Source organism: Lacerta agilis, chromosome 3 (assembly GCF_009819535.1).
Source record: "Lacerta agilis isolate rLacAgi1 chromosome 3, rLacAgi1.pri, whole genome shotgun sequence".
In the NCBI taxonomy this organism is placed as follows: Eukaryota; Metazoa; Chordata; class Lepidosauria; order Squamata; family Lacertidae; genus Lacerta; species Lacerta agilis.
In genome coordinates, this window is record NC_046314.1 from 41,317,308 (window position 1) to 41,331,777 (window position 14,470).

Below are 14,470 nucleotides of genomic sequence, written 5' to 3' on the forward strand. Positions count from 1 at the left end.
ACTCAAAGGTAAGAACCTCTGAATTCTACAAAGAGCTCTCATCAAGCATTTATCCTGATTTCAGGATAAATTTCAAAGCTTATGTTGAGGTTAGATGTGCTTGTTCTTTATTAAGGATTCATTCCAATTTGTTTGCAGATAAATTAATGACAGTTATTCTTGATATGCTTGCATGGCATCCATACACAGCACCTTAGGGTGAAGGGAGGGTAGGTAATAAAATAATAGTAGTGTTTCCTGTCAATCATTAATTCACCTCAAACTTTCCAGTGCATTTCCACATCACTTTCCTAACTGCAAAAAAATGGATTTGTTGTGCCTGGGTGACAGAATCCACTTTAATTGTGCAAACTGTACAACTGTACATTGCCTGCACATTTTGCTTCATAATTTTCCTTCCTTCCTTCCTTCCTTCCTTCCTTCCTTCCTTCCTTCCTTCCTTCCTTCCTTCCTTCCAGCTAAGAATATGGGGCCCTCTTATACATATGGACCATGGTGTAGTTCCTCCAGGTACACCATTATAATCCAGCCATAGAAATACAAAAGGATTGTTGGACAAAGAAGACCGAAAATGCAATCATATGTTCCTCTTTCTTCATTTGGTAAGCTCTCAGCTTCCTACCTACCGGTACTTGGAGTGCTCCTTGAAATAACAAACAATTTGCTCTCCTAATGGCTGTTTGTTTATTGCATTTGTTACTTTAAAAAAGAAGCCAGATTTAGAATTAGACCACAAAACTACCTTTAAAAGCCCTTCTGATTTAGCTCACTGTAGTCAGTTTAAAGATAGGCATTGGAACAACTCTGGGGGTATCTTTTTCCCTTTAGGAATTTCTACACAAGAGAAGAACAGAAGCCACATATTGAGGGAACAATCAGAGCCTTTTGGGTGATTGCATTTCTAGATTTGACAGGTAATTTTGGACATGACCATAAACCTCTATATTTTATTAATCCATTCTCTGCAGGATGGGATTTCTTTTTCAGAAAAGTGTGATTACAACTGCAGAACTACTTTTTCCATATCCTTTTGTCTGTGGCACTTAATATGCTCACAGTAAGACACCATGTACAGCCAATACACCCATGGGCTCAAATACATTGCTTCATTGAGCTGTAGCTTGGTTCATTCAATGGTTTTTCAATCTCTTGGTGAATTTGTTAAATAAAGCGTGCAATCCTTTCCTTATTTCCTGCTTTCCTGCCATCCCAATATAGCGATAATACAGACAGCTGCTAATACTTTAAATATGGAAGCTTTTCTTTTGAACAGTTTTTACCGAGAAAGCCAGCCTCAAATGCCATTTAATTCTTCTGATTGCTTAACATGGCTCTGTAAAACAGGCCATCTTAGATGTTGTGATAGTTATAATTGAGCGTAAAATTCTCTGCAAGGATAATACAGTAGGTTACTGGGATTCATGAGGAGTTAGCACAAGATAAAGGGGTCAATGAAGGGTTAGTGGAATTTGATAGGATGCCCAATATAAATATCCAGATGAAACTACAGCTAGTTACTCAGTTCTTGACATCATGCCTTGACTGGTGGGGGTAGGAATCCCCCTCCATCAGGCTTTAAATTGGTCATTCATAATAAGAATTGTGATAGAATGATATGATTTCACCACACAGAAGAAACAAATCTGACAGCTGAAAACAGGCAAGGTATTAATCCCAGAACACCACATAAGACTTTCTTTTCTCCCCATTCTGCAGTAGGAACAAAACCAGCTTCTCTTGTTTTTATTCCAGCTCAAATGTCATTGCTCAGGGAAAGGGTGATGAAGGAAAAGGAGAGAGGGAGAGGATGAGATGTGACAGGAAAACAGAATTATTTTTAGCCCGTTGGTCCCTCTCAGTCTGCCTGAGGCCTAACATAGTAAATGGCTTCACAGTGATTACATTCAGCCAAAAGAGCCCAACAGAACAGCTTGCATACTGCATTTGATCATATATCATGTGAGCATAACTGAGTGGAAAATTTCACAAAGTACAGTCTCATCACTGAGCGAGGCAATTATTATGTTTTTTGGTGTCGCATTTGGCCTTTGATATTTTCTGACATGAGGAGTAGAAAGAGACAACTCTATTGTCCATAGCAGAATGGGTCTCTGCTCCAGTTTCTTTGAAGAAACCACCTTTTGGCACATGACACATGGAGTCAGGTTTCATTCTCTTGGAGAACTCTCTTAAATACCACTGTTATGTACTGAAGTTCTCACCCTAGGCCACTAGGGGTGTTGTGTATATAGTTTCACTCTGCCTACCGTGGCTGCAGTTCTCACTCAGGTCCACACATGCAAATGAAGGATTGGGTAGCTAGAGAGAGAGTTGTTACTGTTGCATGTTACTGAGTACTATATAAGCAGGCTGGCTCAGCCCTTTAGTTCAGTTCTGTTCCAGCCTGAGAATAAAGAGAGCTGCTTGGAGACTCACTGTGTTGTCTGCTATGTCCACCCGCTATTTAATAACCTCCATAAGGTTACAAGGGCTAAGCCTCCGTTCTGACATTCCTTGAATGGGAACATTAATGGAAGAGGACTCTCAGCACCCCAATTCATACCTTATGCCAACTGTTACCTTCTTCTTTTGCTGTTGCGGGTTTAGACCTTTTACCTTTCCCCATAAATAAATTCACACAGGGATCAGATATTTGGTTTGGTTTTTGGCAGAAATTTAGGCCAGAACTTTATTGATTACAATCAAGTGAGTGGTTGCATAGGTTCTGGTTCGACTATCTCCCTGCACCCATGCAGGCAGCGCTGTCCCAGAGCCACGTTCATAGGACAGCCAAAGGATGAACACCAGGGACAGCTGATGGAGGGAGCACCAATCAGCCACCCTGATGTCCCCTGGACTCGGGCACGGGCCGAACCCCTTTCGGGGTTCGCTAAACCAGTGAGTCCCTGGATTCCTTTACCGGAATACCCTTCATTGCATAGGTGTGGCCATGTCACGTGCCACGCCTATCACCTGAACCAGAGCCTATCCGCAACCTTACAAGTTGTGATGATTTGCTACGCGGCAGGTGAAACCCAAATGGCACCAGCCAATCAGCCAAGTGGGGAAAATTCCTACCATGCCCGTGCCCCCAAAGCAGGCGACACACGACGGCATAGCAAGGTCAAGCGCAAGCCCTAAATATAGGGAGAGGTGAGCGGGTGTTCTGATGCGATAGCCCCAAAAAGGAAGCTCGTAAGCCTCGCATGGGTTTTATAGGTCCCACGACGCTCCTTTTCTGAGGCACCCCATTGGTCAGATTGCACCCCAGCAATGCGGGACCCACCTATCAGGGGTTGTGGCTGTTCAAGGATTACCCACCCACAACATTGGGTCAGGTGGCCAGGTTGCACCTCAACACTTGCCCTCTTTGAGGGAGGACCCGATCTGCATAAACCTATGCACCCTGACTTTGGTGTAAGTCCCACTGAACTAAGTAACTTTATTCGTTTTCAATAATAATAGATTAAGTTTATTTTAATATCAGTTAAGCTAATTTTATAGGGTGGATTAAGCTACTATTACAGTTAAACCACTGGGTTTATCACGGTATATTTTTCTGAATAAATTCTGTTGGCCTTCATCCCTAGTTCTGATGCCATAGCAGACAATAGAAAATCTCTAATTTCCAAGGGGAAATAAAAACTTCCCAGATGCTATTTAAGAGCCCTAGAGCACCAGATTACACATAATAAAATAACCTTTCCGTTTATGTTCCACAAATTTACCAACCAAGATTATTTGACCTTGCTTTTGTAGGGTACTACTAATCATGGATTACTTTCAGACTTTTCACCCTATATGGTCATTTGACTGAATGCAACTGAACTTGAAGTGGTGAGAGCACATAAGCCACAAGTCCACCAGTTCCACTTCGGACCTTACTGTGTTGAAAAGGAAGTTCTGAAGGGAAATTCTAAGTATGTTGACCTAGATGTCCTTAGAACCCCCTTTCAGAACTTCTCTCTTAATAGATGATGGTCTGAATTGGCACTGGTGTGCATGGGGAAATTGGGATAAGGATTGTGAACACAGTCCTGCCCCTTCCAATTTTTAGCCTGCACGCATTCACCTCAAATGTCTGAAAACAAACCCTTTATCCTTTCCCTATGCTTTCAGGATGTCCAAAGCTCAGCTTACATATTTCCCCAGGGAAATATTCATGTATATGCTGTCTCTTCATCTAGAGCAGACACATCTTCCCAAAGGAATAGTTTTGGATATTCGTTGCATGCAATCTCAGGTTCCCCTCATTTCACTGGAGCTAGTCCTATCAACATTCTGAAGATGGTAGACACTTACAAGCATGTAGGAATTCAATTAAAAATGTCTTCCAATTGGAAATATTTTTCTCTCTTTGGAAGATCATACAGTTTGACCGTCAAGCACCACCATTAACCCAATATAGTTCCCCCTCCCCACTTTGCTAGTTAATATATTGTTTTCTTTTTGCTATATGGAGCTTGGATAGCTCCTTTCCTATTGTTATGTTCTTTTTCACAATGAGTCCTACTGACAATTTGCATAATGGAATTGTAAAGCAGGCCCAAAGGTAAAAACAAAAATCTAAGTGTCTCTGATTATGTGGAAGATATTCAAATATATTAAAATAGAACTGAAAGAGCATGGCTTTCTTCTGGTCGCTTAAAAGTTAGGATTTAGATGATGGTAGGATCATGGTAGAATCAGATATGACTTTTTATCCTGGGCTAAGTATAACTATCAGTATAAGTTGGAAATTTATATTGAATGTCTTTCAGAAAACAGATAAAGACGCTAAATCAATAGAAATCTTTTTTAAACCTGACTTAGGTTTGATCTTATTGTCATAATAGATATCTCCCTAAAATAAAAATACAATTGCACAGTTGTTATTGTTCTTATTTCATTTAAGGTGCATTGAGTATTTTGCTTCTCAATGAGCTTTAACTAAAAGGAACTTACAGGCCACTTAGCAAATATGGTGATTCATGGCAAAAGTTCAGATCCAAAGCACCATACACGCTTGCATTAACTTCAATGTAAGTGGTGCACAATAAGCATGCAAATGTGGATCAAAGACTAGGGAAAAATCCTTACATTTATGGGAGGCCTGTATGTTCACTGGCAAATCCATGCATGCAAGAAATCCTTCATGCTGCTACAAGGTGACTTTGAAATTTATTTATGCATGTTTCTTAGTTTAAAAATGCTCATGTGGACAGTGGATCTTAAATACTTTTATTTTAGTCAATAGCTTCAGGGGTTGTTGGACTCCAACTCCCATCCATCCCAGACAGCATGGTCAATAGACATGACAGCAGGAGCAGACATTTAAGAACACCAGGAAGGACATGATTCCCCATGCCTAACCTAAAGGTACCTGGTCGTCAGTAGAGGATGGTATTGAGCAATTGTGTTGAGACTTCTATTGTACATAATGCAGCATTTGCTTATTGGCAAGAGTGAAGTATTGAGAGCTTGTAACATTGGCATAAAGATAACTCTACTGGCTTTCACAATTCAATTCACTCTTTTAAAATGCTCTTTTAAAGCCAATAGCACAAACCCAACAGCCTCAATAGACTAGGTCCATGGTATATTAGCAAATACCTTATCCTTATACATTAAGATATTTCAAGGAGGCACAGTGCTGAATCTTATCCTTTGCTTGTTAAATTGATGGGAAAAAGAAATGAGGTCCACTGAGTTGCAACATCCTTTTATGAAATCCCTTACCCAGAGATGCAAAACTGGTAATTGTTGCTCTTTGTTGCTGTGTTAATTTTACTTAAATTTTATTTTATTTAGAGCACCATTATAAGGCAATGGTGTATACTTTATATTGTAGTTAACTTCTCTGAGTGCATGGAGGTGCCATATGGCAGGATGTATATTACAGAATCCATAGAAATAAATACAAGGTTCTATCATTCTCTAATAAAAGACCGCTGTCAGGGATGTATAACATTTTGGACCCAGTAGGCCAGGTTCTTATCTGCCCTTACTCCATGACAGGGCCACCCACCTGACCATCATCTGACATCATAATGCTAATTAACTATTTAGCTGAGTTGGTAGAGCATGAGACACTTAATCTCAGGTTTGCGGGGTTGAGCCCCATGTTGGGCAAAAGATTCCTGCATTTCAAGGGTTTGGACTAGATGGCCCTCGTGGGCCAATTCTATGATGTCAGGTGATTGATAGGGGTGTGTGTGTGTGTGTGGGGGGTCCCATCCACTGGACAAAGTTGGCCCATAGGTTGGGGGGATTGAGCTCTCCATGCATCAGTTGATGTGCAGAGTTCAATCCTGCTTTCTAAGGTTGGAAGAATTCTCCATGGGGAAGGTCGTCTCAAACAGGACCAAAGGCTAGAGGAAAAGACTTCACCATAAATAAATAAAATAAATGTATTGTGGAATCTAGTTGTGGATGACCCTGGAAATCTTGGGCACATTTAAAAAATTGTCTGAATCTTCTTGTTTTCATGTCCAGATTAGGGTTGAGCTTTCACAGTTGTTCTTCCTCTGCTTTGTTTTATAGTGGATACAATATTAAACACCTTAGAACACATTTACCTTAATTCCGTACCGAAAAGGGAACTATTATCTGCTGTAAGGAATGCTTTGTAACTCAATCTACCCCTTTATCATTCATTTTAATTGCAAGGCAATATTTTACATTACTGGATAAGGAAACTTTGTTGTTGTTGTTCAGTCATTCAGTCGTGTCCGACTCTTCGTGACCCCAAGGACCAGAGCACGTCAGGCACGCCTATCTTTCACTGTCTCCCACAGTTTGGCCAAACTCATGCTAGTCGCTTCGAGAACACTGTCCAACCATCTCATCCTCTGTTGTCCCCTTCTCCTTGTGCCCTCCATCTTTCCCAACATCAGGGTCTTTTCTAGGGAGTCTTCTCTTCTCATGCGGTGGCCAAAGTACTGGAGCCTCAACTTCAGGATCTGTCCTTCCAGTGAGCACTTTAGGATGTTTAATTATTGAGCCTATAAAACTACTTACATTGTAATAAGGTTTGCCTGGGTTTGTATTCAGGTTTATAATATTTGTGTGTAGGTATTTGGATATAAACTAGGCAGCTCTGCGCTGTGTACTGACTAGTCCTGCAATTCTTGTTTCCTCTTGGTATCTTAGTGCAGCCTCAGACAGCCTCCACTGTTGCCATTACCATACTGGAAGTTGTACAGTACATGTACAGTATTGTTCCTGAGATAGAAACAATAAACTTCATAAATGTACCACAAACAAAGGGTGGGACACAATGTGGCACAAAGTAAGAGTGGCTTTGAATTGTCAAAAAACATAGGAATGGGATTTTTTTCTGAGACCCCAAAAGCTCTGCTTAAAAGCTAATCTTAATCAGCATCCACAATGTTTTTTAATGGTACACAGGTGATATAAAGTACACAAAAGCCCTATTCACACATTTACTCACACAAAGCAACAGAAGTGGGGTGATGCCTCTGGCTCCACCAATAACATTATATTGTTGTTGCCATGTTACCCTAGATCAGGCATAGGCAACCTTCGGCTCTCCAGATGTTTTGGCCTACAACTCCCATGATCCCTAGCTAACAGGACCAGTGGTCAGGGATGATGGGAATTGTAGTCCAAAACATCTGGAGAGCCGAAGGTTGCCTATGCCTGCCCTAGATCTTCATATATTTACTGTGGAGGATTTTGTGTGGACAGCTACTGATGCAAAGCTATCCCTTTTCACACTCCTGTGTTCAACATGGGAAGGCCATGGGAAGCATGGCAAAAGGACATAATTTTGAGGACGGGGCCATTGCTGCTACGTGTGAATGTCCTGCATAAATGCATGAACAGAGCTAGAGTTAAAATGGGCTCAAAGCAGGTACATAGATAGGAAGCTGTCTTATACCAAGTCAGACCATAGGTCCTATCTAGCTCAGGATTGTCTACTACACTGACTAGTAGTGGCTTTTCAAGGTTTCCGGCAGGAGATGCTGGGGATAGAATTTTGGGTCTTCTGCATGTGCAGCAGACACCCTGCCACTGAGCTGCAACTTAGTGCATCCATCAAGGTTTTCTCCCAGGGCTTAGCCTTAGGGAGCTGAAATGAATACAATATGGAGTTTCCCTTGGCAGCTTACCTATGCAGGCACAAGAAACTAACTGCTGAAGAACCATAGACAAAAACCTTCATTTTTGAATCCATTAGTAGCTGTTCCTCAGAGTGTGCTCCCTTCCTTCTGTCTGGGGTTATATCATGACACATGGGAGGCAGAAGGAAGTGGGAAGAGCAGCTTCTGGAGGGCAGGAGGCCTTCGTCTTTCAAATCTCAAGTCCCACTGACACGAGTGGGAGCTGAAGGTGCCTGGTACCTTGCAGGACCGCAGCCCTTCAGAACGGCATATGATTAATACATGTTATGAATATCTATTAAATGTTACAGCAGGTTGGTGACACTCAGCCGTATCGCTCATTTATTACGAGCAGCTCTTCAGTTATAGGCTGAACAGGGGGTGAGAGAGCAACTGCACTGCAGTCTTAGATTGATGACACTTCTAAAAATTGTCCAAGCATGTGTGCAAAAATCTATCAAAATAAGAGTGTAATAAATGAGAAGGTAACTCTTACTGTGCACAAAAGCTGCAATCATGCCTCATTTCTCCTCCTCTATACAGGAGGAATAAACAATAGTCTACATAGGTAAATAACGATCTTGAAAGAAAAGATGGTATAGAGGAGGAATGGCACAGCTGTGTCAAGAGTCACTTCTTTGTCAGGGTCAGGTTCTCAGCCTGGTGTGAGGAGCTGAACTGTAGCCACACCCAAATTGGGCTGTTTGAGGATTTTTTGCCTCAGGCCCCTCTATTAATAAATAGTAGTAGTAGTAGTAATAATAATAATAATAATAATAATAATAATAATAATAATAATAATAATAATAATTTATTATTTATACCCTGCCCATCTGGCTGGGTTTCTTCCATTAATCAGCAGGGAGCTATTCTGAAGAGTTAACACTGTAATGAAGGCTGTGGTCCTGCAGGACAACTAGATTGACAGTAATGGAGAAGAGGCTGGGTTACTTACACCTGTCAGCAAGATCATTATGAACCAAGCCTCCAAGCCACACTGTCTGCTAGGCTGGGTACATGCCATATATTGAAAGCATATTCTCCTCTCCTCAAGAATCCTGGGAACTGTACTTCACCCCTCATGGAGCTATAATTCCCAGCACCATTAACAAACTACATTTCTGAGGATTCTTGGGGTTGTGCTTTACATGTTTAGTATGTGCACAGCTTTAGTCGTGATGCTTATAGATCATCTCCAGAATCAGAGACAGCATGCCTCTGAATACCAGTTGCTGAGGAGAAACAGAAAGAGAGGGCTCTTGCATGCTGCTTGTGAGCTTTCCATAGCCATAGCCATAGGTCTTTGGTATGACCCAGCAGAGCTCTTCTTGTGTCTTTAGGTATGTTTCAATATCAAAGCATCTTACCTATGTGAGATAGCAGCACTATACAAGTTGGTGCATGAAAGGATTGTGGCACATTTGCAATGAAAACACCCTCCCAAATCATTACCAGCCAGCCTCTTTGAAAACTTGAGATGATCTTTGGAAATGGTAATGGTTTGGAAGAAATGTTGTCTGGATTCCCTGCAATAAATGAGTGATGAATAGTGTCAAAGCCAGTTTGATGGGCTGCTACACAAAGGCTAGTGCAGAAACACTCAATTAACACGTTTAGCATGGAACTGTGCACTGCTTGGTTGCCAGTTTGACAGTGTCATTTAATAGGCAGCATATGTGGCCTTATGCTGTACGCTTTTGCCATGGCTAAAATGGAAGAAATAGATCTTCACAAGCAATTTAGCACAGCAGAAGGAAGGAAATGTAGCTGTCTGGCATTTGTTTTCATTTCTGAATCTAATTGCAATAGATTTTGGACTAACGACACAGAATATGACATTCATGTTCTATACGTTTTGCAAAAACCTGACACCATTGGGGAAGAAAAGCTACAATGGTTTTTATGACTACCTGATAATACACACATAATAAAATACCTTTATAAATAAAGCTGATCTTGCCTTTGACCATTAATGTTGTAGTGCAGGGCTGAGAAATCTGTGGCCCTCTTTGTAAGGGCCAGCCAGTATGGCCAATGGTCAGGGACGGTGGGAGTTGGGGGTTCAAGAATATCTGCAGTCATATGGGCTTTAGCCTCACTTTATGCTGATGGGAAGGAGGAGTGGGAAAGGGAGTGGCAGAGAGAGAGAGAGAGAGAGAGAGAGAGAGAGAGAGAGAGAGAGAGAGGAAAGGGGATGACCAATCACTTTGAACTCAGTTCCTGCCCACCGTCTGCATGAGGATCCATCCTCCACTGGCATGCAGACCCTGACAATTATCTCAAGATAATGCAGTCTTTGACGGGCATGGGGGAAGGTTCCCTACTGTGCTCTTAGCAAGAAGCAAAGTTTGACACACTTGAAATAGCATACCTGCTTAGTTTTGGCTTAGTTTGTCCCACTCAGTTACATTTGTCCCTAGGCTGCATCACTGTGCCTAGAATGCATATTATGTCACCGAACGCTCTCTGGCATACAAAGCACTTCTTCCACACATATGTGGAGGAAAAGGGATTTAGCTTATCTGTCTTGGTAAATTTTAGTATTCTCTTTGCAGATTTTGTCTATCCAACAATCCATAGCTTCAAGTGATAGAGCTCCGAAACAGGTCTGTCACCACAGTGAGAATATGCCTTTATTTCAATACAGGCGCATTTGTTTCCTCTTTAAACAGGGCTTCCCTTCTTGAATGCTGTTATAAGATTGACATTAAAGGAAAAGCAAGAAGTAAAATAATCATTTTCCTTCACCTGTTTGGTAAAAAGACAATTAAATAAATGCTCTGGCTGATGAGATCTAAGTACTTACGCTTCTTCATGATGGAAAGTGAACACCCACTTCAGATTAATATTTTGTCATGCAGAATGAATGTAAAGGTGCATCAATTTTTTCTTTACTGTCTGTAATGGAACAAAACTCGTTCGATCAAAAATTACAAAGCCTACATTTACTAAGCATTTTGATCCATTGCCCCTCTGCCTATGATGAGCACAGTATTTAATTTTAAATGATCCAAATAACAGAATAAACACCTCCTGGGTGCAATTTGTAACCATTTCTTGTGAATGCACATGCCAGAAATATAAGCATCCATTTGTATGCTTGAGTCTTGCCCTTTGTGGCTAGTAAAATCTAGAAGAGAAGGCATGGCTGGTTGGGCCAAGGAGCTGATTAATATCTCCTTGTGTGAGGGGGCAGTCCCAATCCACGTGAAAAAGGTGCTAATAAGACCATTCTCTGGTTCTGAATAATTATAACCAGTCACAAATGTTCCCTTCCAGGGCATGATTCCCAAACAGGTCCAATCACATGAAATTGATTTTCTAGATCTATTAATTGGGTTTTTGGCACTGAAACTGCCTTGGTCACCCTGTATGATGAACTTGTATGATAAGACACCTGTTGATTCTCCTTGGTCTCCCAGCGACTTTTGATACAATTAATCATGGCATCCTGGAGTGGCTGTCTGACTTCGGAGTGGGTGCTGCTGCTTTGCAAGAACAAGACTTGCTGAAGCAGAACCAACATTGTTTATGCAAGGGTGACTCCTGTCTCACTAACCTATTAGAATCCTTAGAGATTGTCAACAAGCACATAGACAGATGTGTTCCAGTTGACACTGTGTACTTGTATGAAGTATACTTGAATTCTGCACCAGATATGGGGGAATCCTGAGCGAATCAGGATTCCTCTTTGTGTGAAGGAGCTCAGTACATGTGTATGACCCCTTTACACAGCTACTGAATGCACAACTGACAGGGGGTATGGCAGGTGGCTGTATCAGTGGTGGAGGATGAGACTAGCTAACATGCTCCTTCAAGAACATCACATGTGTTTCAGAATGTGAAGCAGATCACCTGAAGGCCACTTATCACATCAAAGCGAACTACTGTTTTCCATGCTTACCTCAACACTCAAAATATCTCATTGTAGTTGCTCACATTCCAATTAAATAGTTATAACAGCAACAGCAACAACCACACTGATGTGGTGAAAATAATCTAAAAATTCATGGTGAGTTTTACATGCCCCCAAATAACTTAAGTAACTGGCCTGAACTGGTTAGTAATTGCAGGGGTTTGCAAAGCTTTTGCTTGAAGCTTTCTGAATAGTCTACTAAGAATGCAACAATAAGTAGGAGTTTTATTTTCTCTGGGCTTTAGTGAGCCTGTTTCACACCTCCATGTGTAACTCAATGGAGAGTGAGGTTACTTCAGAAACATGGCAACATGATATGATTTTGTTGCAGAAAAAAATGCATGTATGTATTGAATGCACAGGTCTATTGCACCACAAAATACATGCCACATGAGTATTTTTCCAATGGAATAGTTTACATGGGATACATGGGAATTGTCCTACATCTGTTTATTTCAGTCACTTTTGGCTTCCTCTTCATTACATTCATTCCCAGAGTGGGTTGAAACATACATGGAACTCATATATGGCATTGGTGTTTGTATATGGTAGCGATGTCAGGCCTCAGATGTCTCCCTTTCTCTGTCCCTCTTTTTCTTTCTGAGCTCTGACCTTCAAGGAGCTTGGCCCACAAAAGTTTAGCGGACTTGCTCTAGAAGTTGGCCATCGCACCGGTAGAGTGATAAGGACTTTATTTCTATAGACAACCTTCACCCCCATCTATTTTTTGGAATGCCAGAGAATCAATATGTTCTACCCAGAACCTTCTAATTTAAACCATCTTTAGGACACTGGTTGTTCAATATCAATTACAGCTCTTTTGCTTCACCTGAGAAGAATAAGAGATGAAAATAGTGTCTGGTTGAGCAATTACTGGGCTATTTTGAAAAGGTATTTTGAAGGCCCTTTTAATATTTAATGTAAGTCATCACTGGAATGCAGATTGGTTACCAAGATATCAACCATCTAATAAATCAGTTACCCCCCAGCTGGCATCTTTTAGGTGCATTACTCATCTTCATCAAGTGTAATTGAGGATAAAAAGCATAACACTGATGGAGGCCTCTTCTTCATCTTCAGAACTCTTGTTTTAATTCTTGAACCATCAATGGAAAGAGAATCTTCTACATTTAATTGCACACCTGTTGGATATCTTAAGAAGAAAAAGCCCTCCAGTTTAGTTGAATTAGCGTCATGTGTGTATATGTGAATGGAAAAATCTTGTTAAAATGACTCTACCAAATTCATTGGTTGCATTCCTAAAAACTTAGATCTACCAAACTGTTTTAATACCCTATATACTTGAGTATAAGCCTAGTTTTTCAGCACACTTTTTGTGCTTTAAAAGCTGCCCTCGGCTTATACTCAAGTCAACCATTCCTTAAGAAGTGTGCAAGAACGGCGGTTCTTTACTCTCCCCAGGCAGCTTGTTCCATTCCTGAACTGCTCACATAAATGCAAACTTTAGACCCCAGAAGGCAGAAAGCCTATCAGTTAAAGAAGCATTATAACCCCACAGGTGCTCACTTTCCCTGGCTCCTGCTTAAACAGGACAGGATCCCAGCCTTCTCTGTATAACACAAGGGAACATTGCGCTGTGAGTTAAACCACAGAGCCCTAGGGCTTGCTGATCAGAAGAATGGCGGTTTGAAACCCTGTGACGGGGTGAGCTCCACAGCAGCAAAGGAGGAAGAGGAAGGAGCAGCCCAAATGGCTGCTTTGGGCTGCTCGTTCCTCCTCTACCACAGTGGCAAAGGTGAACCGGCTTATACTTGAGTCAATAAGCTTTCCCACATTTTTGTAGGGAAATTAGGTGCCTCGGCTTATATTTGGGTCGACTTATACTCGAGTATATAGGTAAATTAATTCAAAACTAAATATGTAGGATCAGTCAAGTTCAGAGGTGTCGGCTTAAAAAAGAAGATGTGCTCTCCAATAGAGCAAAGCCATAGAACCCATATCACCTGCTCCAAGTTCCTGGACACCAGCGGTAGCCCATGCAGTAGCCTCCATATATTGTTGGATTACAACTCCCATTATACCTGGCCACACTGGCTGAGGCTGATGGGAATAATAACTCAGCAACGTCTGAAGAGTACCATGTTAGCTATGCTAAAAAATATTAAAGCTCTCTAAGCAAACATGTCACTATAATTCCTACTTGAGGCTAATTCATCTTGAAGGATGGTTTCAAAGTTTGTTGAAATAGTCCTAGCTGCTTCAGTTCTATCTTCTTTTTCAGAAGAGCTTTAACATTTGAGGAAAGCATTGCATTGTCTTCCTTTTTTCGTCTTTTCCTCCCTGGGGTTCCCTGTTGCTCCTGGGAACTCTTTCTTCTGTTTAATGAGATATTTCTTGTCAGTTGCAAGGAGTAACCTTGATGATACCTTGATCTCTATGTCTGGTGCTATATCCTTTTGTTGCTGCTGCTGCTGTTGAATGGTGAAGA

The 14,470-nt window shown here is 41.2% G+C and overlaps 1 long non-coding RNA gene across 1 annotated transcript in view; it reads left to right on the top strand.

Moving 5' to 3' along the window:
• Positions 1-826: 826 nt before the first annotated feature.
• The window catches only part of LOC117043595, an 87,890-nt gene continuing 74,246 nt past the window's right edge, over positions 827-14,470 (top strand). Inside the window, exon 1 of the long non-coding RNA XR_004426204.1 lies at positions 827-914. This is a non-coding gene — a long non-coding RNA (uncharacterized LOC117043595). The remainder of the gene's footprint in view (positions 915-14,470) is intronic.